We start from the raw sequence: 17,271 nt of genomic DNA, 5'->3' as shown, positions 1-17,271 counted from the left end.
TAGCCAGCGGAAAACAATCATTGAAGCAGAGACCAGAGCTTAAGGTAAGGAGGCACAGGGGATGTGCTATGGGTCACTATGTATTTAAGGCAGAGAGAAGCAGAGAAATTCACAGGGGATTGGAGCTAAAACAGGACAGTGTAAATTAACTGAGTAATTGCTGTACCTAATAATGAGAGAGAAGTTGGTAGTGGATAAATGCTGCCACCTAGTGGCCAAACTGAGTAACTGTGAGGTTAAGGCACAAGCACTCAGAGGAGTGGGATAGGATGGAGTCTAGAGAGCTTAAAGGGAGACTAAAGTCCATGGTAGGCTGCTGGCAAATGCACACTGAGTCAATAAACAACCATAGAAAGGAATACGATGTTTTACACAATAGAGTACATACACACTGTTTTAGTTCAAATTTAATTGGTGGCAGTCCAGTGGGATATAGCCGGATGTCACACTATTTATCTGAGAATAAAAGGATGAAACAAAACTTTCTGGAAAGAATTAAAAACAGAAAGCAACAAGTTCATCAAATACAATAACAGGATGCAAAATAAAAATTCAGGCACTGCATAGTGCAAATCCATGAAAATTTGATGCAAATTTCTCCATGATGCTGTCAAATACATGTTTTTGTCTTGACCTAAGAGACAACTTGTATATATTTAAATACTTCATTATAGCCAAATCTAATGGCATAGAGGGGTTCATACATGACTACAGCCAGAGTGACCTAAATTCACTAACCATCTCAGATACCCACTCAAGCTGATGGGGAAGAAGTGGAATACAGGCTTCTATCTTTCTTACCTGTCTTTGGGGAAGGGAAAGGGACTTGCATTCAGGATATATGTCCACAATACAATCTTTGGTACTGACTGGGAGTCACTCAGACATGCTTGTCTACAAATGTACTGGGCTACTGGATCATGCCTAACATGTAGTCATGAATCAGAATTCAAGGTGTATTACACACTAACCTCTTATATGCCACTGAGTATGTGCAGTAGAATGGCATATGGAATAAACCCTCCTCTGCTGCAAGGATAGAAGTCACATTTCTGATTCTCCCAATCTTCCTCAAGACTGCAAGAAAATGAATAGATTACTGGGACAGCAGTCGAATGGACCAAAAAAACAAAGTAAGTAAATAAATAAATAAATAGATATACATGGGTATATAAACATATTTTCTGGAAATCTCTTGCAGATTACTACACAACTAAAAATTTAAGAAGCATTGTTGCTGGGACAAATAATATTAGCATCATAGTTAGAGAATAACTGCAAACAGAGTTTCCTATAATGCATGAGATTATCATCTCCAAGGTTCCAAAACAAAAAAAGCTTGATAATGGTCCATGAAATGGAAAATTATAATAAGTATGATTAAAGTGAGTTGAAATAGGAGAAAGAACTTATATTATCCCTGCAAAGAAAGTACCTCCGTAAATAAAACTGTCTGGAATAGGACCCCCATGATAGCTAAACAAAGAAAAAGCTCAAACCCATGAAAACAATATTGCATCTGCTCTAGACCCCCCCAAGGTAAAAAACATCTCTCATATGTTCAAAATGAGGTTCAAAACAAAATTAACAGATCCATAATAAAATGGAAAATAGTGATTAATACTAATCACCTAACTCAGCTAACTATATATACAATTCTAAAACTTTCCATACCCAGTGTGTCTCCACAGAAAGAACAAAACTGAAACAAGATACCCACTCTGGTCTAAAAATGAGTACTTCTCAAACTATCAGTGGTTGGGGACCAGTTGTTTTTATTTCCAATCTGTGTCAGGGACAATTTTTGTAAAACACACACAAAAAAACTGATTACTTAAAAAACGAAATAAAAACAGACAAAATACAAGCCCAGGTTATTTAGTGTAGGACTCAACAGACAATTTTTATGTAAATCAGTGCAAAACAATTAAAAGATTGTCACTAAGAAAATATTATGTCAGTTAGCACTGTATTCTGATACTTAATTTTTAACATGAGAGATAAGGTTGTTTCTTGCTTATTAACTTATCTAAATGAGGTTGTATTGATGACAATGCTACTCAAAGGGAATAATACATATCTAAACTGTTTCTATATTTTCTTTTAATAACATTCATAGTAGAGAGACAGTTTCATAGAGTTATGTTGACAAGAATGAAAGGAGAGATTTTAAAGAAATTTCAGCAACTCAGGCTATTCATTTTAATTTGTATCCAGAAATGAGGCAAGAGATGCAGTATTTTCAAATTTCATCTTCAAGCCTTTATCAGTAGCCAGTTCTAACAATTTAGCTTGTAAAGTTATAGTTTAATTTAAGTTATCTTTAGGTGAAAAAAATGGAACTGGATCCATAAATTTCCTGTGAGTGGATCTGCTTCTGATAGAAAGGATAATAATAATTATTCTGTCAAATTTGTAAGGTGTTTAGTGATAATTTTTCACAGATGTGTAATGTCAAGATCATCATGTTGTCAAGTGTGATCAGCACTGATAGATATTGTCAAGTTATGGAGCATTTCAGAACAATCTGTAGAATCTCTGTTCTTTCAAGCTTTTAACTTTTGATTTTGCCCTTCGATCTTATCTGCCATTGAAACCCATGTTGCATTTCTTCCTTGCATAGAAGTATTAGGATCATTACAAATACCAAAGATATCATACAAAAAGTGAGTCTTGCTGTCCAGTTCACTTCTAGTTTCTTATCTTGCAGAACCACGAAGAGTTTTTCTGTAGTTCAAACATTCCCAATCGAATCTTTCCCTCGATAATCATTGTACCCCAGCATGCAATAATGGTTGTTTATAATCAGTTTCCATACTATCATATAACAAAGAGAATAATCTAAAATGTAATGCTTTGGCCTTTACATAACTCAAAAATTTTACTGCATCACTGAGCACACTGTTTAGTTCAGCTGACAGTTTTTTTGTAGCAAGACTTTCTTGATGAAGGAAGCAGAGCATTGATGTACATTCTGGCACAAGCTCCCTATCCTGGGTAACTACTCCAGAATGTTTTCCTATCATTGTAGCTGCACTGTCAGAGCAAACCACTACATAAGACTTAAATACTAAGCTATATTTTTCAACAATGTAATCCTTCACAGTTTTATACAGTTCAGAGCTAGTTGTATTTGCTGGCATTGAAGCAGAAAAAATAATTTCCTTTACATCACCATCATATTAAAATCACATATAGACTAAAATAATTGCCATGTAAGCACTATATGTGTATTTGTCAAGCTGCAATGAAAAATATTTTGCTAGCTATATTTCTTCTGTGAAATGGTCTTCCTTATCATTAGCCAGTTTCTGAATAGGTTGAGTTATGGTGTCATTGGAAAGTGATACTTGAGATACCATATTTGCTGCAGACTCGTAACATTTCCAAGCAAACATCTTTGAAGCAGTCTTTCATCCATAATTGTTTATCATTTTAAGTCTTCGCAAACCAAAATGCTACTTTATAAGAAGCTCACAAAGCACCAGTGTTGATATTTTAAATACTGAACATTTGCTTCTATCAGATATTTAATTCAAAGAACTGTTTTAGTTTTCAGGGTTTTTTTGTTTGTTTTATGTGTAAATGCCTCAAGTTGTAATGGTTTAATTGCTTCATTACACAGCACTTCTCTGCATACCATGCATTGTTGTTTTCACAGTTCACCATTGTTTATGTCTATAAAACCCAACTCAGTATATAAGGGATCATTCTTCCAAGAAAAAGTATTGCAGACTCTTCGTCTTCATTTCTTTAGAATCCGTTCTATTGCATCATCATTTTCTTTACTGCTACTGCTGCATTCAGAAAAGCTGTGTTTTGTCTTGACAAAAATGTCCTGTGAAGCTTGTTTCACCATCTGTAAATTGTTAAAAAGAAATAAAAGATTTAATTTCCTAATCTATGTAATAATTTTAAACTACAAATTTACTCAAATGTCTGCCATTTCATGCTTGAAATTCTCAATTTATTTTATTTATTTATTTTATTTTACATTTGTTTACCAGGAAAGCCCGACTGGGCATAGGTTCTTTTTCAGTGGAGGCCCAGGGAAAAAAGATCCAGTAGTAAAACATTTACAAATATGGAAATCAAAAATATTTACAAGTGTTTTTTTTTTCTTTTCTCTTAGAACTAAGAGCATAGGAAACATAGTTACATATCAAAATACATAGTTAAGAGTAAAACATTTTTATACATGAGTGATACTACATTTACATATTTATGTTGACATTTTAAGGATGCATATAAAGGTCTATGAAGAATTTTCTAATTTTGATGCAAGAGCAATTATAATTCACCTCTAACTATTTATAAGTACAATATTAACGACTGAAATATTTACTACAAAACTCACTAAGTATACTTGACCTATTATAAACTTGGCATGTTAAGCACATCGTATGTTCTTCTATTTTATTAATGTATTTAGGCTAATAAACATTCTTTGATATCTAATAACAGAATAATTTATAGCTGAAGTTATGTTAGTCTATAATCAGAATGTCTACTGAATTAATAAATGGTAAACATTGGTATATATAAAGCATATCTAAACAACCAAATCTGCACAGTAAGATGAGATTTAATTAGAAGGGGGTGGGGAGGAGAAGGATGTGAGAATTAAAGAGATATTTCTAGAGACTTTTATGATCAACAAAATACAGCATTATACAATAATATAGATCAGATACTTTAATATTGTACAGAAGAAGGGGAGGGAAGGAAGAGGGTCTTAGATATAGTAATAGATACTCATATTTTACACATAATTTGTGACAGATTCAGAGAGATGTCTTCAGAGTAAATAACAGGTTTTAGTTTCCTGATAAAATTATTTTTTCTTTTCTCTTATTAGGAGTTGAGGTATCACAACTTAGTGATTTCGCTTAGATTGATCAACACAAAGACCTATTTGTATGTTAGAAATTAGTATACAACACCTCTTAAATACTCTTTAAAGGATAATAATATAGTTTTCATTACATGTCATTGGTCATTATTATTCAAATCATAATTTAAATCATTAAAGAGGTTTGCTCTCATACTTAATCTGTATAACTAATTAAACAAGGGCAGAAGCATTTTACTTGTGGAATCCCATTTTCAGGCCAAGAGAATAGGCACTATGATACTGTGGAATAAATCTTTACTGATACCCAAAATAGTAGATACATTTTCAAAGAAGAACAGTATATGTTTAGTAGTGCTAGAGATAAAGAAAATATATATTACTTTAGCCAACACATATCGGATACCTGGCATCGGTGCAGAAACAGCTAATAAATATTTAGAGTTAATATCTATTAAATCTAAAGGAGACATAGTATATGCTGGAGGTTTTAATTGTATTCTTACTAAAAAGGGCACCACTAAAAATGATAATTTCAAATCATCTGCTCCAGCTAAAAAACTAAAGAATTTCATTAATTTATTAAATCTTAGAGACCTATATGATATAAAAGAACCAGAAGCATTGAACTACACACATTACTCATATAGACATGGAACACAAACAACTATTGATAAAGTGTTAATTACCAATAATCTAATTTCTATAACTCAGGAGGTTTTAATTAGTTCTTGTCCTTTGTTGTATCACAATGCTCTTTTATTCAAGGTTAATATCACACCAAAAGATCTGATAGCCTGGCAAAGATTACCTGCCTACATTGTTAAGCTTAATGGGTTTAAAGAATGGTTCTTAAATGAGATTAAATCATTCCTCACTATCAATGACCATCGTCTGGGACTTGTTAAAATCATGTCTAGATGGTAAAATTAAAAACTGGTATTTAAACAAAAAGAAACAATGGGATGATGAACTAATAACATTACAATCAAAAACTGAAACACTAAGAAAGAATTTAAATACCAAAGATATTAATACAAACTCTGAACTAAAATCACTAAATACTAAGTATATAGAAATCTTGAATCATAAAGTGGCAATAAATCTGGATAGGCTTAAATTTCAATCTTACTCTATAAATCAAAAAAATCTGCATAGATTGGCAGTCAAATCAAAAAAATGTAGCTAATGTAAGCTATATAAAAGAAATTACTGACAACACTAGAAAGAAACAAAGGCAAGTGACAGATCTAAAAGAAATCTTAGAAATATTTAGAACTCATCATGAAACCTTAAACAATACCAATTCAGATTCTGATAATATTCTGAATGAAAAATGTTTCTATGAAAACATCAACAAAAAAGTTATTAATGAACAAAGCACAAAATTGATTAAACCAATTTCATTAAAAAAACTTAAGGAAAATATTAAAAATCTTAAAAGCAATAAGGCTCCAGGAATAGATGGAATTATTGGTGAATTTTACAAACTTCTCCCTGATGATATTCTAAAAATTCCAGTAGCAGCTTTTGAGGAATTTAGAAAGCATGGAAACATTTTCCCTCATGGAAATATGCCATAATTTCACCCATTTTAAAGCAGGACAAAGATCCCAAACTAGTAACATCCTATCATCCTATCTCATTATTGAATGTTGTTTATAAAAATTTCACTTCAATTCTTGCAAAAAGACTAACTCAAATCATGCCAAAGTTAACAGCAGAAGATCAAACAGGCTTCATATCAAACAGGGAAGTTCAAGACAATGTCATCAAAATTCTATCTTTAATATATTTACCGAATAAGAAAAAGAAAGAATTGTCCATTATTAGCTTTGATCTGGATAAAGGTTTTGATTCTAACTTAGCCATATCTATATAAAGTACTAGAAACATTTGATTTTTCCCCTGATTTTATAAAACTAATAAATAATCTATATGAAGACTTGATGTCTTACATCAAAATTGGTGCTTTCTTATCTACTCAAATCAAAATATTAAAAGGAACTAAACAAGGCTGCCCACTCTCGCCCCTATTATTTGCCTTAGCAGTGGAACCATTAGCTAATTACATAAGAAATGACACTAATATTGTTAGTTTTTCTATTAATTCATACTATACTTCTAAAATACAAATCTTCGCTGACATTTTGTTAACTATTGGAAATATAGATTCTTCAATAGATCATATTATAAAATCTCTAAAAATTTTTGAAGAAATCTCAGGTTTAAAATTTACAATAAAACAAAACTATACTGTTAAACAAAAAAAATAGTACCATATTGGAAAAACACAATAATTTTAACTGAAAAATGACACATTTAAATATTTAGGAATACATATAAAAACTAATTGGAAAGACATTATATATATGAATTATAATAACCTAATAAAGAATATTTAAGCAAATGAGAAAATATGTTTTTCACTATGGAAGAAAAATTATTATTAATAAAAATGTGCATTTTACCAAAACTTCTATTTCTATTTCAAACTATAATAGTTGGAATATTCTAAAAAAATTAATAAAACAACTTAACTCGCTTCTGTTTAAATTGTTATGGCATCCACAGAAACCAAGAATAAGATAAGACTGACACTGCATGGAATGGGAAAAGGAAGGTATTGCATTTCCCGATCTAGACCTTTACGCTGAATCAGCTATACTTAATATAATGAGTCAGTGGTTAAGATATAAATACACATCAAACTGGAAGAAATTACATGAAGCTATTTTACTTTCTAATCTTGAAACAATAAACAATGACATGTTTACAGATAATATAAGATGTTTTTAGTTGTAAAGGACATAATCTATAAAGAAAAAAATTGAAAGATATCCTCATTGTATTAGTTACAAACTAAACAACTTTAAAAAGATAATGAACAGTAATTACAAGTCAATACATCTCTTATTCTTAATGTTTCCAATAGCATTTACAAGGAAATCTTTAGATTCATTAATATAAGGAAAATAATGGAGATGAAGGAAAATGGTCTAATATTTTGGCACCAATTCCTTGGTAATAATATATATGATACAAATAGTCTTATACCAAGATATAATTTAAATCAAAATAACTGATTAAATATTCAAATTTTTAGAGAGCAGTTAATAAATGAGCTCAAATCAAATTAAGTGCTCAATATTTCATTACATCCAAAAATAATCTCTCTTTTCTGTGAGCTGAATATGACAAACTACAATGCAGGTTTTTCATTATCTAGGATATATAAAACACTAAGAGCAGACTTACAAATAACCAAAGATTCTTTATGGAGCTATGTTGAAAAACTAACTAAATCTAAGTTTTCAGACTATGATGGAGCCTTGATGTTAAAATCAGTTAACAACACAACCTCATCTCCTTTTTGGAAAAATTTCACTTGGAAATGTGTCCATAAGAGCTACATTACTCCACATAAAATAATTTTGATTTCACGTAATAGTAGCCATAAATGTTGGAGATGTGACAAAACTTTATGCGCAATCCGGGCTTATATGTTTCTTGAATGTAGAATGGTTATTCCCTTTTGGCAGGAATTTAAGGTCTTCTCAAAGGCTTTGTGGTCGAACAAATGTGATATCTCAGATTCATTATTATTATTTAATAGACACAAGTGCATCTTCTCTGGTCTCTTCTTGCAATTGCAAGGAAAATTATTACATCAAACTGGAAAAGTAGAAACATTCTCTATTTTACTGAGTTTATTTTACTGGCCAGAACTGTATGTAAAAGAGAACTGTTAACCCTTGATTTAAGATCAACAAAAGTAACTCATAAGAAATTATCGTGGATAAAACTAAAGAAATTATTAGATAAGATGTAATAATACCAATGTAAATTTATGTATGTTATGGGCATTGTAAATAGTTTTGTTGTATATAGTTATGTTTTATTTAAATTGTTTTAAATTTACAGAAATCTCTTGTTTTGTTTGTGAAAATCAATAAAAACTGTTTAAAAAAAAGAAAATATTTACAAGTTAGAAATGCGAAAACATCTAAGAAAAAGCAATACAGTTTTCATCAACGTGTATGTGGAAAAGGAGAAGTTATACATTTAAAAACAGAGATACACAAAAGTATGTTTAGTAGGTTACTATGTTATTAATCTTGACAGTACATGAACGAATAGTCCCTATAGTTGGTAGCATTCACAGGAGCATTCAGCAGAGTGCATCAACCACAATGAAATATAATTTAGAGATGCAGAAGGTTATTTACTTATAGATGCTGTTGTTTGAATCAACAAGAGATTTTGTTTACATTGTTTCTAGGGGAACAAAACTAATAGATAGATTAAAGGAGTCCTAACCAGATGTGCTTCAAGGACATAACCAAGTTTCTTCTAAGTGTGACTTAAGGAGTTCTTTTTAATTGTAAAATAGAACTATTTGAGGTTACAAGGGTTGGAAGCTTGTTCCATATTTTTGGAATATAGTTAGAGAAGAGACAGGACTGATAGGATGGGAAAGGTGAGGAAGGGTGTGAAAATATTGGAGAGGCAGACATCTGATTCATATTGAGGATACAAACTGGAAGTCGACCACCACAATAAATGGATAAAATGTATTTATTGTGAACAGATAAGCGCTTTCACGTGTGCCAAGACACGCTTCTTCAGATCCTTACAACAGACATCTTCTAAAACCAAGTATATATACACATTTCTAAAGTGATCAATTAACTTAATTAATCTAAACCTAAACATGTGATTAAAATCATTCAATTAAACAGACCAAGCACTGGCAAGTACTGTTGCTCAAGTTGCAAAGTAGATGGAATAAACAAATGCAGAATCAACAAGCTCAAACAGTTGCATAATGAACAAATTTTCTTAGTTAAAACAGAGGCAACTAATCTTAAAACTATGTGTCCTAAGAACTTTTGTTCAACCAGTCCTAATGACTGAAAATAAATAAATGTTTTAAAAACCTCTATGTCCAATATATCCTATGAGTATATGATGAATGTGCAAAACCGCTGAGATAGAATAAAATAGAATAAAACTGAAATATCAGATGTTGTCAGGCAATAGCATGAAATTACTGCCCTTCCTTTTAAAACTCCTTATCTATTACATGAATTATCAGTAAAAGTGAAAACCTAGCTTATATATAAGTCTAAAATTGTGTAAAAATAAACGTAAATATAAATGCAGTATAAATACAACAATATGAAATTTATGTACATATGTATGTATGTCTGAGTAAAATAAACATAAAAAGTGTATAAAAAGTGTATAAAAATATATGAAAATGTATAAAATATATGCATATTAGTAAAGCCATGTGTATGGCTCACTTAGTGATGCAGCAGTAACAAATAAACACATTGAACTGGAAAGGGAACGAATATGATCAAATATCTGGAATGAATTGATTGCATGTGTTAAATAGAACTCATAAACAAACACAAGTTGCAAAAGATAAAAATATATGAAAAACATTGAAACGGAAAAATTGGTATAAAGCCTAGTATCTATAAAAATCTATAAAAATACATGGCCATGTACTATCCAAATGTGTATGTAAAAACTGTCAATCTAACAAAAGCGTAGCAGGCTAAAACCTCCTGACAGGATATACAAATTACATTAATCTTTCCTATGCTGACATTATGGGTATGTCAAGAAAAAACTGCTGATCCAAGTCTGTATATAGAATAAGAAATGTAATAATGAACAAGTTTAATCAAATAAATGTATCTGTATACACTACCACTAAAATCAGACATAGTTAAGAGAATTACTTTGCACTGCGTCCTTTCAAAGGAGCCCTTACACTGACATATTGATTGAGTCCTGGCTCATAATGTGCTTTGAGTTTGAAAATCCAAGAGAGTTCCACCAACTCTAAATCATTAAAATTGTCTCCATCTCTAGAATTAGGTAGAACTGTCTGTAGGATTCTAAATACAAATGAATGTGTTAAATTATTAGCAATGTGTTTAGCCACAGCACTTTTGGTATCACATTTCCTAATATCTAAAGCATGTTCCAGTATCCTCTCCCTCAAAGTCCTAGTAGTCATTCCTACATAGAACACTGTACAACTCTGGCATGTAGCTAAATATATAAGGTTCTTGCTTGCACATGTACCTTTGTGATGGGGTTCAAACCTGTAGTTCAACACTGGATGTTCAAACTCCTGAACTGTAGTAATCAATGTACATGCACTGCACTTGTTACAAGGAAAAGTACCTGACTTCACATTCTTGTTGATGCTTATATTCTCATTAACATTATTAGACTCTATACATAGGAGTCTACTGAAATTCTTACTGTTGCGAAACATATATGATGGTGTGGAGCCCACTATCATTGCTAACTGTTGATCAGTCAAGAGGATATGCCAATTGCTGAGAATAATGTATTTAATGTGATGGATGTCACTGGTGTATCTAAGATTAATTCTAACTCTGGAACTGTCAAAGGACTTCTTGCCACGAAAACCAAACGTATTTGTGTGATTACCAACTAAAGCAGTCTCTTCATTGAATAGAACCTGATTCTTGACCTTCCTGATCTTTTCTTTGTCATAGCCTCTGTCCAAAAAACATTGCTCTAAAAAACTGCTCTGTTTATTGAGTTCAACACTGTTGTGACATAACCTCTTAATCCTGGTGAATTGGCTCTTCATTATGCTATCGAATACGTATCTGGGATGCATACTACTAAACTGGAGTAGGGTGTTCCTCCAACATTCCTTTCTGAAAATAGTTGTCTCAATCTTATGATTCATGTTCTTATATAATCTCACATCTAAGAAATCTATACTCTGTGGGTCATGACATATCGTAAAACTCAGAAAGTCAGTAGTAGATTCTAACTGTTCTATAAAGACTAGAAGCTCAGATATACTCCCATGCCAAAATAAAAGAACATCATCCACAAAGCGTTTATAGAGGCTAATTTTCTTAAAACTATCATGTGTGAACAAATGTTTCTGCTCCCAATGCAGCATGACTAAATTCGCGTAAGTGATGGTGCAGGGGGTGCCCATGGCTACCCCCCACTGTTGTAAATACAGTTGGTCTCTAAACTTAAAAACATTGTTGGTTAAAACAAGTTCCATGATAGCACATAATAATCCCTCTTCACTAGAGTTGAACTTCTGACTCTTATTTATAATGTCCCTCAGAGCCTCTAAGCCAAAATTGTTGGGTATGGCAGTGAACAGGTTCTTTACATCCAAGGTCACAAAAAGTAACCCCTCCATATTTGTATGGTGATATTCAGTTAAGCAGTCTAGCAACTCATAAGTATCTTTTAAAATTGATGTAGTCTCACTAACTAGCGGTCTCAGTTTCTTCTCTATAAAGACGGATAATGTCTCAGTAACCCAACCTTGTCCCACTACTATGGGTCTCATAGGTGGTGGGTATATGCCTTTGTGTATTTCCGGCAAGCCTTTAATGTATGGTATCCGAGGTTTCTCTATAAAAAAGTACTGGTATAGATCATAATCTATTTGTCTGCACATTAAATATTTGAGTTTGTTCATTATGCAACTGTTTGAGCTTGTTGATTCTGCATTTGTTTATTCCATCTACTTTGCAACTTGAGCAACAGTACTTGCCAGTGCTTGGTCTGTTTAATTGAATGATTTTAATCACATGTTTAGGTTTAGATTAATTAAGTTAATTGATCACTTTAGAAATGTGTATATACACTTGGTTTTAGAAGATGTCTGTTGTAAGGATCTGAAGAAGCGTGTCTTGGCACACGTGAAAGCGCTTATCTGTTCACAATAAATACATTTTATCCATTTATTGTGGTGGTCGACTTCCAGTTTGTATCCTCATTTGACTTTATTTATTTCTGGAGAAGACCTTTGGGCTACAGTGACTGTGTGTTTTCAGATTTATTTCCTTTGCCTTGAGTCACTGAAGCCACATGATGGATAACTCTTCGATATAACTTGATTTTGCACCGGAGAAAATGGACCACAGGAGGAAATGGGAAACAGTATTGGATACACGAGATAATCCTTTCCTTGCCATGGAACTTTTTGTCACAGATTCCAATGTTAATGTTACTAATACTGACAACCTACGTGAGTTCAATGTGAGTATGAAGGAGTTAGAGAACATGTTGTATAAACTACAAAGGTATACTTGGCAAAGAAGACACTTAGAAGCATGTTTGCACTTTAAAATAGTGCCGAGAGGGATGAGAGTTCTCTGCATGCCCACCTATGGCGACAGCCATCCGGATCTATTGAAGAGGTGGCAGCAGTTGAACCTAGAACTTAGCTACAATTATATTAAATTATTGCTGGATTATTTCTCTCCCTTAGAGAAAGAACTGAGTACTAAGGCTGAAGTTCTATACAACACTTTACATGACAAATTTAAAGGGGCGATGTATACACAACGTATAGAATCCCTGCTAAACCAAACCTGTGCGTATGGTGAGAGGTTACAACAAATTAAAATGCGGAAACTCCAAAGAGACTATTTCGATTTTACAAATAGTCAAGTCTTTGTATGGCCAAGAGTTAGGAACAACAGGGAGACTGAATTTGTAACTAACAATACTGCTAATATTTCCCGTAATGAAGCATTTGCTCCTACGACAAGCCTGAATGACAGTACTGCTTTAAATGATCTGCCTGCAGCTTTGGGGGTGATGATGTCATCAGAGAGAGCGTCAGGCACTCCCACAATGGATTCTGAATGCACACCACCGCCAAACCAACTAGCTTTACCACGGTCTATTTTAAACAACACTGGAGCTAAACCGAAGATAGCACAGACCCACATCGAGCGTTTTTTACCCCTTCCTGTACAGAACGCACAAGGAGCGAGGGGGAGGTCGGACAGCAGAGACAGATTCAAGAGGAAGCTGTTGGGAGAACAACAGAGCCGGAGAGGTCGAGGAAGGAATGGAGCAACTTAGTGGTTAATTTATCAAGGTACTGTTTAACACCTATGGACAGTGAGCTATTAAATAGAGGTATGAATTACATTCCTGCTCAGATCAGCAACATTTCAGAAGTCTTGAAAGACTTGAGACTGCTCCTACGTAATGTGTCTCTGAAACTACTTTTTAACAGTAAGAAGGTTTCAGATGAAGCCTCCGATAACATTATTGTATCTTGTTTTAAGAAAAAGAGTACTTTCACGCCAGCTTTGAATCCTGTAGCTGAATGTTTTTTAAAGGTCTGTGAAGATGATTTATACAAGTACTATTATGATTTTAAACATAGCGCATTGTTTTCCAACACACATACCACTGAATGGGATAGGATTTATTCTTTAAAACGGAATAGTGATTTGGTAATAAAATCAGCAGATAAGGGGGGAGCTATTGTTTTACTAGATACTGAAGTATATCAAGATGCGATGCTCACCTTACTAAAGGAGATCACTACATATAAACCCATCAGTCATTTAGAACTTACTAGAATTGTTTATGTAGTACACCAAGAGCTCTATGAGTATTTAATGTGCAGACAAATAGATTATGATCTATACCAGTACTTTTTTATAGAGAAACCTCGGATACCATACATTAAAGGCTTGCCGAAAATACACAAAGGCATATACCCACCACCTATGAGACCCATAGTAGTGGGACAAGGTTGGGTTACTGAGACATTATCCGTCTTTATAGAGAAGAAACTGAGACCGCTAGTTAGTGAGACTACATCAATTTTAAAAGATACTTATGAGTTGCTAGACTGCTTAACTGAATATCACCATACAAATATGGAGGGATTACTTTTTGTGACCTTGGATGTAAAGAACCTGTTCACTGCCATACCCAACAATTTTGGCTTAGAGGCTCTGAGGGACATTATAAATAAGAGTCAGAAGTTCAACTCTAGTGAAGAGGGATTATTATGTGCTATCATGGAACTTGTTTTAACCAACAATGTTTTTAAGTTTAGAGACCAACTGTATTTACAACAGTGGGGGGTAGCCATGGGCACCCCCTGCACCAACACTTACGAGAATTTAGTCATGCTGCATTGGAAGCAGAAACATTTGTTCACACATGATAGTTTTAAGAAAATTAGCCTCTATAAATGCTTTGTGGATGATGTTCTTTCATTTTGGCATGGGAGTATATCTGAGCTTCTAGTCTTTATAGAACAGTTAGAATCTACTACTGACTTTCTGAGTTTTACGATATGTCATGACCCACAGAGTATAGATTTCTTAGATGTGAGATTATATAAGAACATGAATCATAAGATTGAGACAACTATTTTCAGAAAGGAATGTTGGAGGAACACCCTACTCCAGTTTAGTAGTATGCATCCCAGATACGTATTCGATAGCATAATGAAGAGCCAATTCACCAGGATTAAGAGGTTATGTCACAACAGTGTTGAACTCAATAAACAGAGCAGTTTTTTAGAGCAATGTTTTTTGGACAGAGGCTATGACAAAGAAAAGATCAGGAAGGTCAAGAATCAGGTTCTATTCAATGAAGAGACTGCTTTAGTTGGTAATCACACAAATACGTTTGGTTTTCGTGGCAAGAAGTCCTTTGACAGTTCCAGAGTTAGAATTAATCTTAGATACACCAGTGACATCCATCACATTAAAGACATTATTCTCAGCAATTGGCATATCCTCTTGACTGATCAACAGTTAGCAATGATAGTGGGCTCCACACCATCATATACGTTTAACAGTAAGAATCTCAGTAGACTCCTATGTATAGAGTCTAATAATGTTAATGAGAATATAAGCATCAACAAGAATGTGAAGTCAGGTACTTTTCCTTGTAACAAGTGCAGTGCATGTACATTGATTACTACAGTCCAGGAGTTTGAACATCCAGTGTTGAACTACAGGTTTGAACCCCATCACAAAGGTACATGTGCAAGCAAGAACCTTATATATTTAGCTACATGCCAGAGTTGTACAGCGTTCTATGTAGGAATGACTACTAGGACTTTGAGGGAGAGGATACTGGAACATGCTTTAGATATTAGGAAATGTGATACCAAAAGTGCTTTGGCTAAACACATTGCTAATAATTTAACACATTCATTTGTATTTAGAATCCTACAGACAGTTCTACCTAATTCTAGAGATGGAGACAATTTTAATGATTTAGAGTTAGTGGAACTCTCTTGGATTTTCAAACTCAAAGCACATTATGATCCAGGACTCAATCAATATGTCAGTGTAAGGGCTCCTTTGAAAGGACGCAGTGCAAAGTAATTCTCTTAACTATGTCTGATTTTAGTGGTAGTGTATACAGATACATTTATTTGATTAAACTTGTTCATTATTACATTTCTTATTCTATATACAGACTTGGATCAGCAGTTTTTTCTTGACATACCCATAATGTCAGCATAGGAAAGATTAATGTAATTTGTATATCCTGTCAGGAGGTTTTAGCCTGCTACGCTTTTGTTAGATTGACAGTTTTACATACACATTTGGATAGTACATGGCCATGTATTTTTATAGATTTTTATAGATACTAGGCTTTATACCAATTTTTCCGTTTCAATGTTTTTCATATATTTTTATCTTTTGCAACTTGTGTTTGTTTATGAGTTCTATTTAACACATGCAATCAATTCATTCCAGATATCTGATCATATTCGTTCCCTTTCCAGTTCAATGTGTTTATTTGTTACTGCTGCATCACTAAGTGAGCCATACACATGGCTTTACTAATATGCATATATTTTATACATTTTCATATATTTTTATACTTTTTTTATACACTTTTTATGTTTATGTTACTCAGACATACATACATATGTACATACATTTCATATTGTTGTATTTACACTGCATTTATATTTACGTTTATTTTTACACAATTTTAGACTTATATATAAGCTAGGTTTTCACTTTTACTGATAATTCATGTAATAGATAAGGAGTTTTAAAAGGAAGGGCAGTAATTTCATGCTATTGCCTGACAACATCTGATATTTCAGTTTTTATTCTATTTTATTCTATCTCAGCGGTTTTGCACATTCATCATATACTCATAGGATATATTGGACATAGAGGTTTTTTAAAAACATTTATTTATTTTCAGTCATTAGGACTGGTTGAACAAAAGTTCTTAGGACACATAGTTTTAAGATTAGTTGCCTCTGTTTTAACTAAGAAAATTTGTTCATTATGCAACTGTTTGAGCTTGTTGATTCTGCATTTGTTTATTCCATCTACTTTGCAACTTGAGCAACAGTACTTGCCAGTGCTTGGTCTGTTTAATTGAATGATTTTAATCACATGTTTAGGTTTAGATTAATTAAGTTAATTGATCACTTTAGAAATGTGTATATATACTTGGTTTTAGAAGATGTCTGTTGTAAGGATCTGAAGAAGCGTGTCTTGGCACACGTGAAAGTGCTTATCTGTTCACAATAAATACATTTTATCCATTTATCGTGGTGGTCGACTTCCAGTTTGTATCCTCATTTG

At 32.9% G+C, this 17,271-nt stretch overlaps 1 long non-coding RNA gene across 3 annotated transcripts in view; it reads right to left on the bottom strand.

The window, feature by feature from the left end:
• Positions 1–1,690: 1,690 nt before the first annotated feature.
• Positions 1,691–17,271, bottom strand: part of LOC122789119 — a 729,947-nt gene continuing 714,366 nt past the window's right edge. For 2 of the 3 annotated variants that reach the window (XR_006362771.1, XR_006362772.1), the window contains exon 4: positions 1,692–3,859. This is a non-coding gene — a long non-coding RNA (uncharacterized LOC122789119). Of the gene's footprint in view, positions 3,860–17,271 lie in introns of all 3 variants that reach the window. The other variant, XR_006362770.1, reaches the window with a different exon arrangement.

This window comes from Protopterus annectens, chromosome 14.part0 (genome assembly GCF_019279795.1).
Source record: "Protopterus annectens isolate FY-2018-M chromosome 14.part0, PAN1.0, whole genome shotgun sequence".
In the NCBI taxonomy this organism is placed as follows: domain Eukaryota; kingdom Metazoa; phylum Chordata; order Ceratodontiformes; family Protopteridae; genus Protopterus; species Protopterus annectens.
The sequence above is the reverse complement of the archived record's forward strand: the minus strand, read 5'-3'. Positions and strand labels throughout refer to the sequence as shown.